Genomic DNA, 24457 nt, shown 5'->3' with positions numbered 1-24457 from the left:
AGTCATTTCCAATGCTGAAGATGTGCCCCTTTTCCACACAGACATGAAAACCGGTTTTGTTATGAAAATGGTGAAAGTTCTCTTTCGAAATAATAACCCTTTGTTCTGGAATAATCCTGAGAATACTTCTGATTTTGCCCATAGCAAAACTGAGGCATGGTGGTAATGAAAAGCTATATTTGCAATCAAAATTGGCCAGATTTCACTTTTAGGTGGAAAATATAAATGCTTGTGACTTGACTCAAGTGGGAAGTTTTATTAAAACCAGCCAGCAGGTTCTGCATTTTGAATTGTACTGAGATTAAATATACCGTACTTGAACAGACTGTTAATGGAGATAGGTGTGTATCTTGATGCATTTTATTGGTCCTTGGTCTCCTTCAAGCAATGGCAATTCCAGTGTCCTTGCTCATTCTATTAGATCTTTGATACTTTTGACCATGAAGTTCTCTATTGGTTGGCTATGGACTGCAGCAAACATGGGAGGATTAATGTTTGAGGGGCTCTGAACTTTCTTTTAGGAGAGAACCTAGAGCGTAAGGAGTGACAGCTTGTCTGACCCAATGGCTGTCTTGGGTGGCTACTGTAGGGTTTAGTTCTGTCACCTTTCCTTTTTTAAGTGTACGAGACCCCGTTGGGGAAGATAACAAAAATGATCTAGGGTGTGAGGCCATGTGTTATAATGGCAACATTCAGTTCTGTTTCTTTTTCATCTTACCACAAAGATTTCTCTATCTGTGTATCTTTTCTTTCCTAGTGACTGGTTTAGATAGGGGCTTAGATGAGAGTAAGTTGGCTGAGGCTCAATAGAGATAAAATGGTGATGCTGGGTGGTAGACAATATTGTAGAGATGGCATCTGCTTCCTCTAAGCTCAGCTTTTCTTAGTGAAGTTTGTAATCACTGGGGTCTTTTGAAATCTCAGCTTCTCCAGGATTCCCAGATAGCACCAGTTAGGCCAGAGCATGAATTTCCAGTTTTATCTGGTTAGAAGGTTACAGATGTAAGCGTGGATATGTGGTGTGGTAGGCAGTACAACTTCATAAGATTAGCAACCCAGCTGTGAAAGCTGGCCATGCCCTCGAAGTCCTGATTAGAGGGGGAAGTGGGGGGTGAGCAAGGAGAAGAAATTGGTCTCCCCATCCGCACAGAGCTCTGGTTGGGTAGAGAGAGAGAATGAATTGCTGCCCCAACTTCCAGTTGAAGCCCTTCTAACTCAAGATTGGGTCCCAGGCCCGGAGATAATCCTGATGGTGTGGTTTCTGAGAGCCTTCACCATGTTGTAGGAGGATCAGTTGAAGCCCAAAGGGAAGGAGGACCTTGATCAGTGACTGATGGACTGATGCGGGCGGGGGGGGGCACTGGGACTATTCTTTTGGTGATCAAGGTGACTGTTGCTGATAAAGCTGCCTGTGACTGATAATGGTGGTGATGTGATTTATGGGGGAATTCTTGCCTCCTCAAAAGCTATAAGAGATGTCTCCACCACAAGACAAGGGGTAGGAATCTGGAACCCACTACTCGCCATTGCTGTGGTAATCAACCTGCTGTACCAAAAGCATCAATAACACTGCTCTACAGCCAAAATGCTTCTGAAATAAATGTAGTCAAACTTTACTAATTCTGGGTCACTGAGAACGAAAATGATGCTTAAAATTGTTGATTGGCTCTAGTTTTCAAGATATGCTATTGGGTCAGTATATACGACCCTTGACTTGGGAATGGCGGAGGATAAGTGAGTTATAAAGGGAAGGGATCTCAATTTAAATCAGAAATGACTAAAATACATCTTTGACTGGATCTATGAATAAATCTATGACTGGGTTTGGACAGTACTTGCTTTTTAGACAAAACAATGAATGATGCAATCTGAAGCTGGTATTGCATCATACATGATATGAATTGCATCATGTTATGCCTAGAAGTCATGGATGATGCAATCATAACGAAGCTTACATCACTCTGCTGAACAAATTGCCCTATATCAGCTCTAGAAATCATACAGTGTCGTGCTCTCTTATTTGTCAGTGTTTGATTTTGCAAAGGGACACATTTCTGTTTAGCCAAAGTGAGCAGAGATGTCTCGTACTTGTGTGAACAGTGCAGATAACTTCTGCTACGATTGTGGTGAAGTGACTTTTGCATCACAAAAGCGCAGTATAACCACTATGGTTAAGAAAGCCGATCACCTTTATTTTGGCTGCAAAATTGGAGATCAGGACAAGAGGTGGGCCCCACACATATGCTGCAACACTTGTGCAACACATCTTCGCCAGTGGTTGAACAGGAAAAGGAAATCTATGCCTTTTGCAGTGCCAATGATTTGGAGAAAGCCAACAGATCATACCAGCAATTGTTACTTCTGCACGGTGCCTCCAGTTGGGAAAGGTGTGTCAAAGAAGAAAAAGTGGACTGTGCATTATCCAAACATTCCATCAGCTATACGCCCAGTACCCCATGGAGTAGGACTGCTGGTTCCTGATGCACCAGAATCATTCTCACTTGAGTCAGACGAGGAAGAGGAAGAGGATGAAACTTCTGGTCCTGAACCATCAATATCACAGGACCCACATTTTTTCCCATCCTCCTCCTCTGAACCACACCTCGTAACACAAGGTGAACTGAATGACCTTGTCAGGATTTTGGAACTACTCAAGAGTAAGGCAGAGCTGTTGGGCTCCAGACTACAGCAGTGGAATCTCCTGGCAGGTGGCGATAGGGTTTCCATGTTGCGTGACCGTCAAAAGGATCTTGTCTCATTCTTCTTCATGGAAGGTGATCTTGTAGCCTGCAACAACATCGATGGTGTGATGGCAGCCCTCAACATCGTTCACGATCCAGGTGAGTGGAGACTGTTCATTGATTCATCGAAGACGAGTCTTAAAGCTGTTTTACTGCATAATGGCAATGTTTTGCCATCAATTCCAGTTCGTCATGCAGTCCATATGAAGGAAACCTATGACAACATGAAGCAACTTTTGAGGTGCATAAACTATGACCAACATCAGTGGCAGCTTTGTGGCGATTTGAAGGTTGTTGCTCTCTTGCTTGGTCAGCAGACTGGATACACAAAGTACTGCTGTTTTCTCTGCGAATGGGATAGTCGTGCAAGAGATTCCCACTACATCAAGAAAGATTGGCCACTCTGACAGTCATTGCAGCCTGGGAGGAAAAGTGTTCAGCATCCACCACTTGTTGAATCAAGGAAGATTTTGTTACCACCCTTACACATCAAGCTGGGTCTGATGAAGAACTTTGTCAAGGCCATTGACAAAACACAAGCAGCTTTCAAGTACCTCCGTGGAAAATTTCCAACGTTAAGTGAAGCTAAGATAAAGGAAGGTGTCTTTGTTAGTCCTCAGATTCGTGAACTTCTTCGAGATGATGCATTTGACCATGCACTGCGTGGCAAGGAAAAGACGACATGGAAAGCCTTCCAGTTAGTGGCAATAAATTTTCTCGGAAACAACAAGGCAGACAACTACAGGTTGTTGGTGGAAAACCTCCTCTAGGCATACAAAAGCCTTGGTTGCAACATGTCACTAAAGATACTTTTTTTTTTTTTTGCACTCTCATCTAGATTTTTTTCCACCGAGCTGCGGAGCAGTGAGCGACGAGCACGGTGAGCGATTTCACCAGGACATTGCAACAATGGAGAAACGCTATCAGGGCAAATGGAGCCCATCAATGCTTGCAGACTATTGCTGGATAGTGACAAGAGATGCTCCATTTAATGAATACAAAAGACAAGCCAAGAAGCGCCGAGTAGACACTGAATAGGACTAAATGATGTACATAATTGTTTTTTGCCTTTTGTTTCATAATACATTTTATTTATATAACCCTTTTGCTGATTTTTAAAGTGTTACATAAATAGGACAGGTGAAATATTATCATGTAAAGCAACCAGAAACACATGAAAAGACCTAGGTTTACAATTTATGATTAAAACTCTACTATGTACACAATATACATAGACATAAAATGTAAAAACTTAAATATCTTAGAAACAGTAGCCAATCAGTTGTTTTAATTGTCATATTTGAATTCAGCTCATCAAAATACATAATAAATAGCACATTTTATCTCTAAAGTAGACGACTTCTCAAAAATTGTAGACCAGTGTAATTATAGTGAGATTTACATGTGAGATCCATCTTCACATCCGCAACTTCCTGGTCAGATGCAAAGACTGTGAATGAAGACCACTTGGAAACTAATAGAACAAGGTTGCCCACTTCCTACATGCCCAATAGTCTCCAGGTACAACTCAAGGTATTGACTTTGAGCTATAAAGGCATATATGGGTTGGATGCTGGTTACTTTAAAAATGATCATCTCCTTATTCACCATATTGACAAATGGGATCAACCGAGATGGTCTTGCTGAGAGTCTCCAGATTTAGAATCAGAGCTTGGGTGGATGTAGAAGAGGTCTCCTTGGGCCTAATTTTTAGGTCCCAATGCAGAACCAAACTGATGTGACTTGAACACAAGAGGACCAAGTCGTTTTCCAATCCAACCCTGACTTTTCCTCCTGAATGTGAGTCAGCACCACTGCTACCTCCAACCTAGGTGTGTTAGCTCTCCTCCTTCTTCCAGTGGTGTCAGTGTGGCATTAGCTGCATGCACAGATGGTTGCATTCAGTATGCCTGCCATCTGCCACCCTTGGCTCTGCCGTGTGTGCTGTGTTTTGACAGTTGCTGCAACTTGTTGGCACATTTACACCACAGTACGCACAATGCAGTAAGGTGGCAGCGGCTGGCAGGAGCGAGGCACACAGGCAGGAGAAGGAGCCTGACTCGACCCAAACCCAAAACAGTCTGTGTTTCCCAGTGGACCCAACCCAGACCCCTACTTGTTGTTGTGTTCCATTGGTCTTGAGTCGGGTGGCAGGGGTCTAGGCTACAAGTCATGCTCAGTTGGTGGAGGAGAAGGGCTTTGATTTTGGAACTCATTCCCGCCGTTAGCTAGACAAACCTCAAGTTTGTTTATTTTAGGGGATGCTACAAGACTTGCCTCTGTTTCAAGGCTTTTGCTTGAGGGAGATGGTCTGGATGGGTGGAGTATCAATTGTCATTTTGGGGAGAGCTTTCATTGAGCTGTTTCTCAGATGCATTAGTCATTGATATTTTGAAATTGAGAAAAATGTCCAATAGGTGCATTATTAATCAATTAAAAGAAAGAAAACTTTGCAAAGAGCATCTTTGTTAGAGTGGATTATATAAGCAGATTTTGGTGGGATGGGGGATTCTTGTGTGTCAAACTAGAAATGCCATTGTTCTGATCAAAATGCAGATGCAACATAAGACTCGTATTGATGTGCGATTCATCTTTGAAAGTTGTTTCATCCAGTAAAAGAAGACTAATTTTTGTTGTTTGTTTGCTTTGTTTTTTTTATCAATCAGTTAAGCAGTCTAGAAACAATAAACAAAAAGAAAGAAGAATGAAGATGAAACAAATGGCAAATGTTCACAACTGCTGGTATGATTTTTTTTTCTAAAGGGAAATTAGCGATTCTTATCCTTTTGTATTGTCTCATAAAACAAATGCACAAACACAAATATTGGTACCCATAACAACATTTGTGCCTCTGATTTATTTATTAGAGAGCTTTTTAGTGAATGCTGTCGAACAAATCCAGTCTTTGTTGTTTACCTCTCTGAAGAGTAATAAACAGGAAACAATTAACTGCTAATTATTTCCACCTGGTGAACTCTATGTTGAGAAGTTTTGATTAATTAACAGTAGGAATCTATCATCATCATTTGCTGGAGAGAGGGGAAAAAATAACAATTTACACCAAATTAACATTAATCTGTAGTGAGGTCTTTGTCCATTTTCTGGGTCATTGCCACTAAACTCATTATAGAAATAATTGGAAAATGCAGCCACTGTTAATCAATAGAACAATATGATTTCCTTTATGATGTTGATAATAATTATGGGGTAGACTGCAAATAAATTTAAAAGAAGGAAAAATAAAGGAGTATTTTGTTTAACCATTAACATGACCTTACCCCCAGCCAATCAGACAGGAGATGAAAGAGGCTTTCCTCTGCTGTTGTATTAGACACACTTCTTTTCATTTGAAAAGAGAATTTGGACATTTTAGTGAAGCTATTTCAGTGCTCTCTGCTCCCTTTTAACCTGATGTCTACTCATTCCACAGAATTGTATAAGTATTTTAGATCAGTGTTTTTAGATAGAAATAGATTCCCCACCTCCCTACCACCAGAAAAAACACTCTATTCATGCTAGTACTGGGGCTTCTTTTGCTGATCTGTTAGAGCCCGAATTTGTTAGCTTTCTGGACATGCTGCAAAGCCTATCTCTTCTCCCTCACTCAGAGGGATGGGTAATATATAGAGCAACATTGGACTTTCACTAGTTTATTTATTTTCATTTCTCTTTTATAGTGCAGTAGAAGTAAGAGCACTCAGTCAGTATCATGGCGCACTGTAAAAACACACTTGTTTGGTGAGCATTTTCCTAGAGTGATAGTCACAGGAAAATCTCAGATTGGAATTTCTTGGCTGTTTTAAATGGATTCTAATTAGAACAAGAACAAGCAACTTGTGTACATTTTGTCCATTTTGCTGACTCTTTTCTTTCAATGTCTCTCCTATACACCCTACCAACCAGTTTTGATGGCAAGTGATGCTGATCATGTATGTCTGTTTTTAGATTGAGGCTAAAGGGCAGGCAGAAAGTGGAGCAGTTTGTGCATTGAAAGGGTAAACGGCAGCCTGTGCACTACAGGGTAGATTCCCTCAAAAATGTCCATTAGGACCCATTAGTATGGCTAATTGCATATGTTCCTCATAGCCTCTGACCCTCCATTTTCCTATCTCAGTGGCCACAGTCAACTTGAATTTTTATTTCCAAGAAAAATAAGTCAAGCTGGTTAAAATTAACATATTCTCCCCACTCACAACATTGGCCCCAATATCACTCTTTTGTTTTCACTTTGTGTGTAACATCCAAATTCAAATTCTTAGCAGAATTCAGCTCCAGTAGGTGCTAGTAAAGTTGTACTTGTTTGACATCTGGAATATATGGATTTCCTCGACACAGAAACCATTTCATGTACTATAACTTTTGATTTGTAATGCTGGTGTCTGACCTCCCCCCTCCTTCCGCCATTGATCTTGAGATACAACAATCCAGATGTGACTATTCAGTGAGCTTGGTTTTATTAATAATCAGGAACGTTAGGTACCAGGGAAACTGAAGGATGAGGTCACCATCTGTAATGAAAATGAAGCACAGATACAATATAGATGTTAAATCATTTATGTACATTTTAAAGTGTAAAAGAAAGAATTAAGGAACATTAACCTGTTGCCATCTGGATCTGAGACTATTCCATGAGATTTTAAGAGCTGAGCAAACTAGTTGGGCTGGAAACTGAACCAGCTGTGTTTTAGCCTTCTAGATCTAATGCTAACATTTTGGGGACTCACTTTTTAAGGCATAACATTACAATAAGAGGTGATGACAATTACAGTGCAAATGCCATTGAATTGCAACAGAGTTTGTGGCTGGGTTTAAGTTGTGATATACTTTCTGAACCAAAACCTGAATGCCACCTCTAATTTTACCAGAATCTGCTAATGGGTTCATGTATCTCATGAATCCCAAGTATGTTGCCTTGGAAATGACAATATAACCAGGAAGAGAAGGGACCCCAAAACAACCGAAAGTTTGGCTTATGCTACCATATGCTGAAATAGCCAGATCCAACGAGGTGAATTAAGGACCACGTTTGTTTTCTATCTGTATTTACTGAATTCATATGGATGTTACCTTGAAATTGTAACATATATATTTTTGGGGGTTAATTTATTTATGTCCAGTAGATATTTAGATGTAAAAGAATCCAAAAGCACAGATAAGAATATGCATACACCACCTTAGTCACCTATAACTTAAAGACAGAAGATAGGAGAATGTCAGAGTAGTTCAGTCTTCTTCATCTGTTGAGATCTCTTAATCTCCTATCAATGTTACTTAGGGCCCTACCAAATTCACTGTCCATTTTGGTCAATTTCATGGTCATAGGATTTTAAAAATCGTAAATTGCGTGAATTCAGATATTTAATTATGAAATTTCATGGTGTTGTAATTGTAGGGGTCCTGACCCAAAAAGGAGTTGGGAGGGAGGTTTGCAAGATTATTGTGTGTGTTTGGGGGGGGGGGCGGTGCAGTACTACTATCCTTACTTCTGTGCTGCTACTGGTAGCGGTACTGCCATCAGACCTGGGCGGCTGGAGAGCAGCAACTGCTGGTCAGGAGCCCAGCTCTGAAGATAGAACTGCCATCAGCAGCAGCACAGAAGTAAGGAGGGTATGGTATGTTATTACCACCCTTACTTCTGCACTGCTGCTGGCAGGGCGCTGCCTTCAGAGCTAGACACCCAGCCAACAGCCACCGCTCTATGGCTGCCCACTTCTGAAGGCAGTGCAGAAGTAAGGGTGGCAATACCGCAACCTGCCTAAAATAACCTTGTGACCCCCCTGCAACTCCCTTTTGGGTCAGGACGCCCAATTTGAGAAACGCTGGTCTCCCCCGTGAATTCTGTATAGTATAGGGTAAAAGCACACAAAACACCAGATTTCACAGGGGGAGACCAGATTTCACATTCCATGATGCATTTTTCATGGCCATGAACTTGATAGGGCCCTAATTATACTCCTGTATAGATTATATATGAGAAAGAGGGGTATTATCATGCTACATTCAGGAATGAAGCAAAGCCATGAACTACTGGATGACCCTCATCCATCAGTCCCCTCCTTCAATACATGATACTGTAGTGTGTATACTGAAGTACAGTGCCACTTTATTTGAACATTTCTTAGTCTAGGAACCTATTGAGTTCAAAGCATTAATAGGGAGTGGTGGCAAAAGAGGAAGAGGCAATGTGTATATGGGGACATTGTTATGGACCAGGATGTATGTGGTCTGGCTTAGTAGGCAGAGCAGGCATCCAGGTTGGGGAACGAAGCCAAGGGTCAGCACCAGAGTCAACTGCCAATTACCAGACCCTGGGCCAAGTGAAAATCAGAATCATGAATGAAAGGTGAGGGTCAGAGCCATGGTCAGATACCAAATGCTAGAGACAAGGGTCAAGTCAGAGTCAGGGTCAGAAGTCGGAGGCTGGCGTCGAAACCAGGACTGGTAACTGATGGTTGGATGTGAGGCATAAGGGCAGGAAATGGAGGAGAGGCAAAGTTCAAGCAGAGAGTGAAACAGGAATCAGGAACAGGGTTGGGTGCAGGAGGCAGACACAAGCAAGGTCTAATGCAACCACAACAGGAAATCACCTTGCTGCTCACCTTCCTGTGCATCCTTCTGGCTTAAATAGTGTGGTTGGACCCATGGTTGAAGCTGGGCAATCCCCCCAGTCAGGGTTTCCTGGGTGGTGCCTTGGCTGAGGCTATAGTGCAACTAGCTTCTGGGCCGACCAGGTTTCAAATGATATTGGCTGGAGGCCAAGGTGTGGCAGCTTTCTGAGAACTTTCAGTCCTGGGACATCACAAACATGTCCAATGCATGCACATTGGTTGGAACAGAATGGTTGGCCTGGAGTTTTGCTGTGGCTATTAATGTCCTTAAATATATATATATATTTTTCTATATTGGGATTAAAGTCTCCTTAACACTGCTTTAGGATACAAGAGAGTGATGTCATCTCAGTCAATTTGTAGGATTTTGTTTGGAAGAACTGGAGAGAAATGTGAAGTTTTCCACTACTGCACACATCACTCTATAACTATGATGAAGTTTAGTTCCTGTTTGGAAGCAAAAGACACAGACAGAGAATCTCAAGGAAAGATAAAATGGAAAAGACTGTTTCAAACCTCTGATCGACTTGTATTTCTCTTCTAGTCAGCCAGTCCAGCCTTCTTCTAACTTGCCCTTCTTTCTTCTGTAGTTATACAAAAGGAAACATCCGACTTCATCAGAGAGCAGATGAGAGTAATAGGGAATAGAAAAATTAAGACTTTGCACCAGATCCTCGTATACACTAAGACCCCTTTACATTGCTCTGGCATGAGTGAGAATCTGGCTCTTTACATGTGTACAGAAAAGGATCCCACAATACTTTCCTAGTGTAATAAATTCAAATTCAAGCTATGCAGCTGTTGAAGATGAAGGGATTAGTTTGGCCATATGTGGGGATGGATGTGGCAGCTATTGACCAGCACATGTCAACTCTACGCAACTGGTTAGGAAAGGCAATTAAAAATGCTGTCTCCCTCTGAAACTGCAGGGGGAATTTAGGGAAACAGAACATAATTAAATGCATTGAAATTTGTCCGAGTACAATTTTTCCCAATAACTTAGCATTCAGATGAGTTTATCATGAAACACTGAACAATTTTCATTGGCATTCTGTATGAGCAAAGGAATACTTCTGATCATGTCTACTCTAAGCACCAAATTCTGTTCACTGCACGGTGTAGTTGTTCCACTGGACTGTTTGTTCTTGGTAAATGCATAGCAAATTCCACTCAGGTTAGAAATACGCCTTGAACAATTTGTCTTTAGAAACATTTTGATTGATGAAATGAAAGAAACAGGACAATTCATAGATCCTGACAAAAGTTCTCGGGACACTGAGATTGTCCCTATGAAACTGGGACAAATGGTCACTTGACAAAAGGAAGAAGGTTGCCTTCTGAATCACCAGCACCATTTCCTGGACTGCCTAGGAATTTTTTGGAGACTCACCCAGTAAAATATTGAACAAACCCTATTCTACTTATCATATGAAATTGTTGGACAGGAAAGACCTGTGCATTCCACAACAGTACCCAGTTTTCATGTATGGCATTTCTTTTCCACCTCGCTGTTATGTTACTGTCTCTTTCAGTCAGAAGAGAGAGGTAGGAGATTACTATTATACACTTATTTACAGGTGGGAAAACTGAGGTTCTAAGTGGTTAGTGGCAGCTGAAACTGGAATCCAGTAGCCCTATTATAACCATTAGCATCACTTGCTTCTTAGATGGTTGGCCCTGCATGATGTACTCTGGATGAAATCAAAACAATGCTGTCTAATAAATTGACTCCTGAATGGTATTCTTTTTCTCTTTTGATGCTTCCCACTGCAATCATACACTTCAATGATTTCTCTACAAAACTTCCTGAATCCCTTTTCTGATCTATATGCAGTGCACTATGGCTGTTCCATTTAATATGTGCTTTCAATTTTAGTTTGTTGCCCCCGAGGCTTATAATTTTACACTTCTCGACATTAAACTGCATTTTCTACTTACTCGCCCCGTCACTTTAGGGGAAAAAAAACCCCTAAATCCTACTTACTCTGGTTACATTGTTCCTAGTTATTTGCTACATTTCCAGGCTTGGTATTACTGGGAAACTGTCATATCTGCAGTGGAAATAATGCTTTCCCAGTTATTTATGTAACTAAGAAGCAAGGTTACCATAAGTGGCAGTTTTGAATAGTGTAATTTTGCTATTTAATGAAGTGTAATCTCTCAGGCATACAGTAAAATCAATGAGGGAAAAGTGGCCTTGGTGTCAAGACAATGGACAAAACTGGCTTATAGGTAGAAAAACTGCCCAGCAGTGTGACGTACAGAAACTGCAGCTACTTCACAAAGGGCTTTGGATGAGAAGGGACTGTTTCCAGAGCCTTGCTCAGGGCTGTTTTATTGGATAAAGGTGCAAATGGTCCCTTCCCTATCAATCCACCCTCATGTGAGGAGGGTGAACATCTATCATTTTTGCAACTTTATCCACTGCCTTTAAGAACAGCCATACTGGGTCAGACCAATGGTCCATCTAGCCCAGTATCCTGGCTTCTGACAGTGGCCAGTGCCTGATGCTTCAGAGGGAATGAACAGAACAGGTCAATTTTGAGTGATGGGGTATACCAGGGATCGGCAACCTTTGGCACGCGGCTCATCAGGGAAATCCGCTCGTGGGCTGTAATGGTTTGTTTACTTGCAGCATCTGCAGGTTCGGCCAATCGCAGCTCCCACCGACCACAGTTCGCCGTTCCAGGCCAATGAGGGCTGCGGGAAGTGGCTGCCAGCACATCCCTTGGCCCACACTGCTTCCCACAGTCTTGTTCCTTTGGTTGTGAAGCCAAACAATGAATCTGCCATTTTTTATTAATCCCTGCCTCCAGTTTGCCAGCAATCATCTAAGGTGGCCCAATTTCTGCTTTTCCTCTTCTTTTTTCTCTGAAGAGTTCAAGAGCGTCAGTATAAAAAAAAAGGTGGGGGGGGAGATCAGCTTGAAAGAGAAACTTACTCTTCATACAGTCATTGTTCTTTCTTCCTTTCCCTTCCTGACCTCTCAAGTTCAGGTAGGTTAATTCTTTCACAACTGATTGCCCAAGCAGAATAGATTCACAGTCGAATCTGGGAGAGATTAAAAATGCTGAAAAATGGACTGTCCTATATATAAGGTCTACAATAAATTCTGTATGAGTGAATTGGATCCATGATTGAACTGGATGTCACGGTATGTCATTTAGAGCCTTTAGTGGCATTTCTACTGTAAAAACTAACTTCTGAAAATATACAAATAAACTTCCTTCTTCACTGAGAAATGTCTTAAAAAGATAGGGATGTTTCTGGTGGGGACTTTCCATTCAGAAACACTGTCCAAGGATTTTAGTGGATTTCCCTGGAAGCCTGTTTTTAAACATTGAAAATTGAAGTAGATCTACTAATGTCTGATGTACAGGAAAATAATTTGCTCTCTTCATCATCCATATTAAGATCTAAATTCTCCTCTTCACTTCAATGAAAAGTCATAGATCTGGTCAGCGAGAGTGGCAGGAGGAATGGTGAGCATGTAATTATGTATGTGTTTGCATATATATAAACAGATTGTTATTAACTTGGCAAAGTAAAGTAATAGAAAGTTAGGAAATCCTGGAATTAATGTTGCCTGTATGTATTATCATACAGCCTTTAATTATATAATCATATAGCCCATCATGCATCAGTAAGATTTGAACCTTTGATCTTCAGTGCTGTAACAGAGAATTCTACCACAAGTTAAAAGGTTAATTATCATAGTTGTGTGGAAGAGTAGGTGTGACCCCAAGAGCTCCTCAGTGCCAACTGGTAGAGGATCCACTGTTCTGTAACTCCTATCAGGCCTGACACACTACTCTCAGGGTATTTATCTGCGAAGAATGTTGTGTGTAGTATCAAATGAAAGCTGGTAATGCACGGATCATTAATAACATTGTGTGATGTATGCATGCATGGTATATAAAGAATTATGTATGTATGCTGGAAATATGCTCTGGGGATAGAGTTGATAAACAAGTTTGTCTTAGACAAAGGAATGTTGATCTGCTTGTTTGCTTATGTCTCTAATGTACATAAGAACTGCCATACCTGGTCAGACCAAAGGTCCATCTAGCCTAGTATCCTGTCTTCCAACAGAGGCCAATGCCAGATACTTCAGAGGGAATGAAGAGAACATCAAGGGATTCATCCTGTGTTGCCCATTCCCAGCTTCTGGCAAAGAGAGGATAGGGACACTTCAGAGCCTGGTTTTACATACCTTCCTGGCTAATACCCACTGATGGACCTATCCTCCATGAAATTATCTAGTTCTTTATTCAACCCTGTTATAGTCTTGGCCTTCACAACATCCTTTGGCAAAGAGTTCCACAGGTTGACTGCATTGTGTAAAGAAATAATTCCTTTTATTTGTTTTAAATCTGCTGACTATTAATTTCATTTGGTGACCACTAGTTCTTGTTTATGAGAAGGTGTAATACTTCCTTATTTACTTTCTCCACACCAGTCATGATTTTATAGACCTCTATCATATCCCCCCCTTAGTTTCTCTTTTCCAAAAGTCCCAATCTTATTAACCTCTCCTCCTAATCCATACCCCTAATCATTTTTGTTGCCCTTTTCTGTACCTTTTCCAATTCCAATATATCCTTTTAGATGGAGTGACCAGATCTGCACGGAAATGTGGGCGTACCATGGATTTATATAGAGGCAATATGATATTTTCTGTCTTATTATCTATCCCTTTCCTAATGATTCCCAACATTCTGTTAGCGTTTTTGACTGCTGCTGTATATTGAATGGATGTTTACACAATGACTCCAAGATCTCTTTCTTTAATGTAAATTAAGCATATGGATGTCAGGGCATCCAGGGCATTACACTAGAAACGTAAGTTGACCTATTTTAGGTGTTAGTAATTACTGTGGTGGTTCATGACTACAATACCCTCCTTCTGTTGGTGGTGCGTGTCCTCACCAGGAGTGTTTCCACCAAATTAAGAGGGGCAGTGTGTGGGTGGGTGGGGGGACTGAGAGCCTGGGCTCTCAGTTCCACATACAGCTCCCTGCCTGGAGCCTGGCTGCTCCTGGGCTTTCAGCTCCATGCCGCCAGAAGCCCAGCTTCCCCGCAGGCTCTTGTCTTCCTGCTTCCCACAACTGGGAGCCAGGCTGCCCCCATGGGCTCTCGGTTCCCTGCTGCGCCGTACTTGTAGTCCAGGTGGCTTCCTCTACCCCCCCCCCCGCCCCCAACACAGTGTAGACCAGACCTTAGCTCTCTTATATATTTCTACATTACATTACTCACTTTTTATCCAATTGGCTTTTAGCACATCAACCCTTTAGATTTTAGCTAATCCATGCGTTACACATGTGCAAGCTGGTTTTGCACTTTCTGGTTCATATTGTTTTTGTGTCACACTGCTCTGTGTTTTTTGTTTGTTTGTTTGTTTGTTTTTTGTTTGTTTGTTTTTTTCCAGAAAAAAAAAGGGGGGGGTGTTATTTTTCATTACCTGTTTGTGTATATTTTACTTACATCTTCCAACACAACACGGTCCCTTCGTTTCATCAGCAATTACATTTTAAGCAGATTAGCAATTCTATGTAAAATAAGAACTGGGAAAACCACACTTATGCCAGCAAGGACTTGTCCTAATTGTTGCTTCATCTGTATTCATTCACTGTACCTAATTATGAATCATTAGAAATAGAGGTATCAAAACTTTTAATCTTACTGTTAATTTTTTATTTTATATTTCAGAGTTACAAGTCATTATATGTTATTCTGTGCTAGCCTTAATTTATTAGAAAGAGGAGAGCAAGTTATGGAAAACATGATGATTCTTTAATGTCAACTTTTCCTATCCTTTTTAAACATGTTTTTTTTTCCCTTCTTTTAAAGTCCAGTTTTATTTGTGAATCATTACAAAGAAACCCAATTAGAATTTTTCCTGTGAATGCATTTTGAGGGGTGTCTCAATTTTAGAGCATTGATATTTATTTCCTTTTAATAGAACCCCAACAGTCTTCCCTCTACACTCTTGGAAATATATTTTCAAGGGTGCCACTTCTTTTACATGATGGAGTAAAATGGTATACTCCAATGTTTGTTTCCTTTTGGGTTTCTTTAGCCAATTCTTTAACATACACTTTATTTTACAGTTACGTTGAAAGCATTAATACAGTTACCAACATGTATATTTATAACAATGTTTTAAAACTAACTAACAGATGGATGTTGTATTTATGTTGTTTCACCAGTTAACTGGTTTTAATGTTTGTTCTATTTGATTATTTACTATATTTAATATGCTTGTTTGTATTTCATTTTAGCAAAGACTTTAAATGTAGATTCAACTTAGCAATTGGTATTGTAAAATTAGGGAGTAATTGCATAGCCCTAAAACCAAAGCTTGGTTGATGTTTTATCACTACTGGTTTAACAAATTTGGGCATAGGAATAATTTTGATTGATCCAATGATCGTTTCAAATTTAGGAATAAAAACTTCAGTTAAGCTGATTGGTATACTTTCCCTTCATAACTGTATTTTAACTGTAGTGTAACCTCACAGTATTCTCCATTTCCCGCCTCCATGGCAAATGTTTGATATCCATGCCAGGTATTCAGCCACACTAGACAGTTGAGATTAGTTCTTTCTTGGGTTTCCATCACATTACTAAGATTTATGCCACAGATGGGTGGCATAGCCCCTAGGGTTTCACATCAGAAGATTCACTGGGCTTGCAAACTTATGCAGCAGACCATAAGGGGTGCCTGTCACCATCCAGTTTTACCAGTATCTGGTGTACCTGTGCAGGTTCCTTGAAAACAGAGTCTTTGTGTTTGTCTAGCTATGTATAATACTACTGTCTTATACAGATTCTCTTTATTTAATTATTTGGCAGAGATAGTGAAAAATAAACTTGAAGTCTTCTGAGCAGTAACTATAATCAAGAAGTGACTTTGTTACCCAGCTAGGTTTCAGAGGATATCTGTCCCAGTTGTGTTTCATTCCTATTCCAGTCCAGCAAATATGTATTGGTAATGAGGCTAAGCATTTTCCCTATTGGGATATGTTTAAGGGGTGCTTATGTTTATAAATATATATGTGTACCCATTGCATTTTACATTGCCCATAGCTGTAGTGAGATTTCCAACTTTCACTATTTTCACTAATTAACCCGTTCCTGGGTTTACTTTTTCATTGTAGATTTTGTTCATTATTTGATCTCCTATTTGCAACTCTTGCATCTTTGTTGTGGCATCAAAACCTTGAGCATTCTCTCTTTGTTTCACACTCCTGCTTTTGTCTGCCCACAGATTAATTTCTCTCAGATGCTCTTTTAGCTGTAGCAACCACTGATCAACTACAGCAGTGTGTGGTACCAAGCCTGGCACAGCACAAAGCAAGTGTTCAGGTAACATTCTATGTCCTGTCTTGATTTCACAGGAAGCTATCCTGTTTGGAGTACCTTGAAGCGCCATCAGTATTAAGTCAATTTAATGTTTTAATCTTTTAATTTTCTTTAAGGTATGCAGTAAGCATAACTTTTAAAGTTCTATTACTACTTCCTACCAGTTTTGATGACTCTGGATGATAAGCAATATGATATTTCTGCTATATTCCCAGCATTATTCTGATATTATGCATTATCTTATTGGTAAAGATCTCCTTAAGCAGAACCTTAGCAGTAGCAACTGCCTTGTTGTTTCTTATCCAGATTGTTTTACCCGTTTGGAGAAAGCATCCACAATGACCAAGGCATATATATTTTCTCTGGCCATTTTTGGCAGTGACCCAATATAATAAATTTGGAGGCAAATCCATTAACCTTCTATTTGCTATTCTCTTGTCAGATTCAAAATGTACTTGTGCACACTACTAGATAACTTTCTACATATTGCCTAACATCCTGATTTATCCATGCCCACCAACCAATCTGCTGCATTCTTGCCAGTGTATTTTAACACCTTGGTGTCCTTCAATGGGTAAATCATAACACATGTAAGTAGAATTAGTTTTACATTGCTGTCTAATCCAAACCAATTGATGACTGGGTTTGGCTACCCAGATTGATTCTCCATCAGGGGGTTGTATATCTTTAAGGGAACTCCTTTATATTCAATTCAATCTCTGTCTAGGCTCAATTTAGCTATGGTAAGGTCTTGATTTTGCAAGTTGGCCAAATCAATATTCTGCCGTTTAGGTGTAATAGCCTCAATGGAAATCTGAGACGGTGGCAGTTTCCACAGCAGAGCATCCATAGATGTTTTCAGCCTTTCAGTTCCAACCCATTCCAGGGGAGTTTCTTGTGTGTGCCTTTAGCTTTACTATGTCCATCAGGGCATTCTTGCCTCTTTTAATTGCCAGATCATAAATATATTGTAGTAGGAAAGTATATGCTAAAGATTTACCATCTCCAGAGCGAAATCCATGGTAATTCCAATGCTGTAATCATTCAGTCAATGCTTCGCACTCACACGTTTCATTCTGTGTGAGTTTTGGAAAATTCTTTAGTTTGGAATTTAACAAAGACCTTTTTTTTTTTTTAAGCAAGCATCTCAGCATTGAGCTTATGTGTGAAAATGCAACATCTGCTAGAGCTATAAAACAAATGAAAAATTAATTAGGTATTTGAATGTCTCTTTTTGAAACAATAGGGGTTAGTTGTGTCTTAAATTCTCGTACATCTTAAACTGTTTAATGCGTGTTCAGTCTGTGAAAAGTTTGTTGCTATACATTTCTTGATCGCTGTGTTCTCAAATCATTGTGTTTTAAGTTCAGCTGGGAAGTTTGAAAACACTGGCATCAGCTACCATCTTGCTCTGCATGCATTCTCATCCATCGGTGAACATCCAAGATCACTTTCCTGTCATGTAATAAAGCCATTTTTAATCTTTTCCATCTGCTGCTCTAGTGTATATTGCAAAGCATATTGATCACATTTATGCATCATCTTCATTTATTTTACATACAGCCTGGAACTCAGAAGGAGGTTTTCCTAACAAAATAAATTAAGACCAGTTCTTCTTCACCATATGAAAAAAGGACACGAGACAAAGCAGAGCAGGTCTGACATGGATATATGGTTATGTGGTTTATCTATTTATATTGTTCTGAATAAAGAAAATGTTTCACAAAGTTTTTAAATATATATTTTTATGGAAGTTAGTGCTGGAGAAATCTCCACACACTAAAAATCTGGTATAGAACTAATACCCATGTGCAGTTTCCCCTCCCCACCCAACCAGTGTGCTATAGACATGGCTTGGAGGAATTTCCTGAATAGTGAGAGAATACATTAGTCTCCATGATCATTCCATCCTTAGTCTACCAACTAGGGTAGTAATTGGGATATCATGGTTTTTATGATGCACATCTCTCTACTGGAAACGGGGGAAAAGGAGTCTAGTGGTACACTGTACTGCTTATTTAGTTCAGAGTTGAAAACCAACCTTCAATCCTTGCTGAAGGATCCCTGGTTGGTTGGCATTAGGAACAGTGCTCTACCAAGACTTCAACCTATCTTAAGTGGTAAGGTTCAGACCATAGGAGAGGAGCTATTTTGCAGCCTTTAGTGGTCTGTGTGCATTTCCTAATTTACATTCAATTTGGAGAAAAAATAATACAGATCAAAAAACAAATAAACCAAAATGCATCCATTACATTCTTGTTTTATTTGTGGACCTATGGCTCATGGGAAAACTGGCTGTGACATGAAAAAGTGCTTTCATGATTCACTTCACTGGGGTGTCTGATATTCCTGCAGTGCAGAACTGAACTGAGTGAAGATGAATTGCTAGGCTATGGGGCAGTAATTTGTAGACAAGATACTGAATCAGTAAAAGAGAAAAGAGCTATCTACCCCTGCCGTTTTACAGATTATTTATATGCATCATTTCCATGGTTGTTTCTTTTTCAGTCTTGTAAAGAAAACTGGAAATCTGGGTCTGAAGGCTTAATTTCAAGTGCTCATCACAAGTGCTACATAATTAATTGTATTGGTATTGTGCGCAAGAAAATTATCAAGAGATTGATCCTTGCAGGCTTAGTTAAAGCCAACATATTCTAAAATGCAAAACAGGAAGATTTTAAGAACAGCAAGTCAAGGACAGCCTTCACTCAGAATTTACCATTTCAAAATAAAGAGGAGTGGAGGAGATTTGGGAGCTTGGCAACTAACTCCCATTTGTGTCCTTAAAAATATCCCACAAAAATGTTTGTTATGCTTTATACAATAGTCCCCTCCTAAAACTTTGGATGAGAACAACAGAGAGATGGAATAAAGACCGTGCATTCTGCTTGAGTCAGCAATATTAAAATAATATTGGTTCATCCAAAAATCCCTGGTAAAAATGCTAGCGGGAGCATGCAGTTTCTTTAGAAGTGTACACAGTCTACTCTACAGCCCAACATTTCACCTTTTGATAATTGGCTGTTCAAATATATATTTTGGTCCCAGGTGAACAACCGGAGTTTAATGTCATTATTTTAAAGCCATTAGTGGTTGGATGTCTGTCTAGGAAGTCAATACTGTAGGAAGTCAAAAGGTTCATTGGTGTGGCAGAGTTGTTTTGTAGGAGGTAGCTTGTGGGACATCACCCTATACTGTGCTTAGTTCTTGTCAGTGATAATTACCCCTTCAGATTAATGAGCACAACATATGTTGGGAAATTTATGCTGTAATGCTTGTCTTCAAGAATTCACATGTGAGGCCATCAAAAATGGCCTCCTAGTAGAAACATAGCTCTTTTTAATAGCTGAACAAGAATGTTCTGTAAACCACATAGGGATACTTCAGAATGGTTGCTTAAGACAAGCGGCTACTTATTGGAGGTTGTTCTTAGGGTAGATGTAGTTAGACTGAATATCATCTTCCTTTGTGCTTATCACATTATTTTCATTCAGTGGAATTTAACATGGGGCACCATACTGAGAACAAACTCCTCGCTTACAAATACACTAATGTGAATGATCTGGGACAAAAATCACCTACAAAGCTGCCGATTAAAAATTAGTTCCCTGCTTTCCTTGTGGGTGGATTTTCAACTCCAAAAGACATTATTTCATTCAACTGTGGATTATAAAGTGTAAGGGAAACCCCCAAAAGGAGAATTAACTGGTATTAAACCAATAAAATAAGTAATAGAAAACAAATCAGTTTAAAGATCACAGTTGTCTTTGAAAAGAATTACCATTAGCACAGATCCCATTAGATAGCATAACTGGTCTACAGGGTTTAACCCAGCAAAGAGAAGAAGGGAAACAAAACAAGCCCTAGTAAAAATTCAGCAAATTGATTAGTTTCAAGAAGACTACACAGTTTTCATTATTTTTTGGCAATTTTTTCTAGTACATATACTGTTGCTAGATGCTTGTACAATAAGGGCTTATTCTCCCTTTGTTTTATAACCATTTAACTTCTGCTTTGAACTGATATATGAGAAAGGAGAATAGGATGCAATTTTTTCTCCAATAATATTAAAACATAGTTGTGTTATGTCTCCTATTAAAGAAGATCCATAACAGCCTTAGATTTTCTGCCATAAAATAAGCTGTTCTCTAAAGTGGAGATGGTGGGTAATAGTCTAATCTGATTTACTTTATTCTCAAAGCATTTATTGTTTGCTAAATACGAGAATTTATAGATCTCCTGTAAGGGAACATTCTTTTAAACTGCAATTCTCTTTATTTTAAATTCTGAAAAAAAAAAAAAAAAACATTGAGAAGATCATCCACTCTGTGAATCTTTTATTCTTGGCAATCACCAGGCAAACATATTCCAGGTTGACAAGCTCTTCTGTCTTTCTATCACCTTCCTACCTAGCTTAAAAAAAAACAAAAACAAAAACAAAAAAACTAATTTGAGTGCATTTGCCACCTTTTTGCCTTCCATTTGACAATGAAGGTTATCAAGCTGTCTGTTTTTTTTTAAGTGTCCTCTTGCAATGTGATCAGTATGACAGCATGTTCATGAAGCCCTTGGAAAAAACCCAAGAGAGGATTAGAGCTTGTGAAAGACAAAGTTGGGGGGTGGGATGGGGTGGGGGGGGGTTGGTTTTTGTTTTGTTGTATCTTTTGATTTCATACAAAAAGCCATTTTTAAATTGACAAAATCTCCTGTCTCCCTCCCACCCCTGCCAGTGTCTGTGTGATGGTTGGTGCAATACCACTGTAATCCCCTAGATAGCACAACTTTCCAAACAGAAGGAAACATAATATCATTTTATCGCACATAAGCTTAAACCCTTTAGACGGTCAGGCTGCTGCTTTCTATAGGGGTATCTGCTAGTTGAATGTGAATAGCTTGGATTAACAGGACAGAAAACATTGGTAAATAATTTTATTGGGGATTAAACAGTACCAAAGTCCTTTAGCTGGTAATGTATGCTGTATGGTGACACAGCATGCATATTGCAGGCTGGATAAGTGGTATGAAGATCTATGCTATCATAAAAACAATTTCTGGTTTACACAGACTAGCTCAAACTCATCTGTATTTTATGCAGCTATAATAAATGGGGGTATAAGAATACCTGCATCAATTGTATGTTTAATTCATGGGAAATGGCAACAAGCAGCTTAAGAAGAGTTAAATTAGTCAATGCTTTGTGACACAGCAGGTTTTATTGAATTTGACCTCTGTGTGCATTTCTGTACAACGGTCACCATGGTTATTGCTAGGATTAAGTAGCAGGAGCAGTCACAGAGAAATTCAATATATATTTTCTAATAATCAAGCCTCAGTTGCAGATTTTCAATCATTCCTGATGTCTGGCATTTAAAAGTCACCGGACCAAATTCTGCTCTCAGGTACACTGGTGTAAATCCAGAGTAAATCAAATATAGTCAGTGGAGTCACCCTGCGTGTATTATACCAGTGTAAATGAGAGCAGAATCCTGTCACTGCCTTTAGTGAAAGGGCTCATTTTATTCAGGGCAGGAGTTGGATGCAAAAGTTCACCTTTGTTTTCTGGTCATTTTCTAACAGGAAGTTTCAGTAGCCCTTTTCCAAATGATGGAGAAAGTTCAATGGAAGAAAAATGGTGTTACAACAGGGAAATATTATTCACTCTGTGAACCTGGTTGAGTAAAAAATGCTCTGGATAAAATGGCTTTGAAGATACATTTTGCTGACAGAATTGCAACACAAAGTCACTAAAACTGGAAAAAAGTCTCTAAATCACTCGCAGTCAGACCTGTCCTCCAAGGACCTCTATAAGAAATTACAACAGAATTCTAAGTATCTATCACTTCCTTGCTTAAAGTAATGGCAAAGTGTCCTGTATTATGGTGAGGTTCACAGAATCCAAGGCCAAAAGGGACCATTGTCATCATCAAGTCGGACATTCTTGTACAACACAGGCCATAGAACTTCCCCAAAATAATTCCTACTCCAAATCTTTTATAAAAATATCCAATCTTGATTTAAAAATGATCAGGGATGGACAATCCACCACATCCCTGGGTAAATTGTTCCAATGGTTAATTACTCTCACTTTAAAAAAAAAAATTACACCTTATTTCCAGTCTGAATTTGTCTAGCTTCAACTTCCAGCCATTGGACCATGTTATACTTTTCTCTGCTGGGTTGATGAACCCATTATTAAATATGTGTTCCCTGTGTACGTACTCACATACTATAATCAAGTCACACCTTAACCTTCTCTTTGTTACACTTAAAGAGCTCAATCTATTTAGCTTATCAGTATAAGGTGTGTTTTCTAATTCTTTAATCATTCTCGTGACCCTTTCTCTGAACCTTCTCCAATTTATCAACATCCTTCTTGAACATCAGAACTGACATGACCAGCAGTGATCACACCTGTACCAAATAGGTAAAATAATGTTCCCCTGTTTATTTATGCAAGGATTGTATTAGTCCTTTTGACCACTGTGTCGCTCTAGGAGATCATGTTCAGCTGACTATTTACCACAATCCCCAAATATTTTTCAGTCACAGCTTCTCATTATAGATCCCCATCCTGTAAGTATAGCCTATTTTCTTTGTTCCTAAATTTAGCCATATTGAAACACATTATTTTCTTGCACCCAGCTTACCAAACAATCCAGATTGCTCTGTATCAGTGACCCATCCTCTTCATTATTTACTACTCCCCTGCTTTTTGTGTCATCTGCAGACTTCATCAGTGATGACTTTATGTTTTCTTCCAGGTCATTGATAAAAATTGTAAATATTATAGGGCCAAGAACCAGTCTCTGGGACACCACTAGAAACACCTGACCTCATTTTCAATTACATTACTATCAGTTAGCCAGTTTTTAATCCACTTAATGTGTGCCATGTTAATTTTATATCATTCCAGTTTTTTAATCCAAATGTTGTGCAATACCAATTCGAATGCTTTATAGAACTCTAAATATATTACATCAACACTATTACCTTTATCAACCAAGCTTGTACGCTCATGAAAAAAAAAAGTTTGACAAGATCTATTTTCCATAAACCCATGTTGATTGGCATTAATTATATCACCCTCTGTCATGGGGCAGTGTTTCCTCACCCTGGGTTCCGCTTTGAACAGTCCTCATGCACACCAGTGGCAAGTGCAACACTAAGTTCTTTGTTTACAGTGTGAATATAACAGAACATGTTCCCCCACATCTCAAGGTTCTTACATTCTATGTAGGCACATGGTGAGATGGGGGAGAGATCACACCTCCTTGAGATCCTGGGCTTCTCTAGCCCTTCCTTTCAGGCTACCTCTCTCTACTGCCTCTTCCCGTAGAATCACCCAGCTAATTAGTTAATCACTTAGTACTTAAATTATTACCTCCTCTATTTACCTCTTGAGTTGACTGTTCTAAAGTGCATAGAGTGAATCAGCCTTTGGCTACTCACAGTCTGTCACACACATCTCTACCTTTCCTTTCTTTTCTTTTCTTTTCCTTTCCTTTCCTTTACAAGGACATTTTCTCTCCTCGGGTTCTGCCTTCCTTCTGGAGGCCACTGTGCTCTCTCCCTTCCTTCCCCGGCTCTCCCCCTTCCCTCTTCCACCCACAAAAGGTCCACTCCAATGGAGGGGGGTAACCCCCACATCTCCATTTCTGCCTACTTCTCCTCACTCCAAGGTAACCCGTTGCCCCATGGGACTCCCCTGCTTGTAAAGTCTCCCTTACTCCTATCTTATCCAGG

Source organism: Trachemys scripta, chromosome 4 (genome assembly GCF_013100865.1).
Source record: "Trachemys scripta elegans isolate TJP31775 chromosome 4, CAS_Tse_1.0, whole genome shotgun sequence".
Taxonomy (NCBI): domain Eukaryota; kingdom Metazoa; phylum Chordata; order Testudines; family Emydidae; genus Trachemys; species Trachemys scripta.
Note: the sequence above shows the minus strand (reverse complement) of the source record.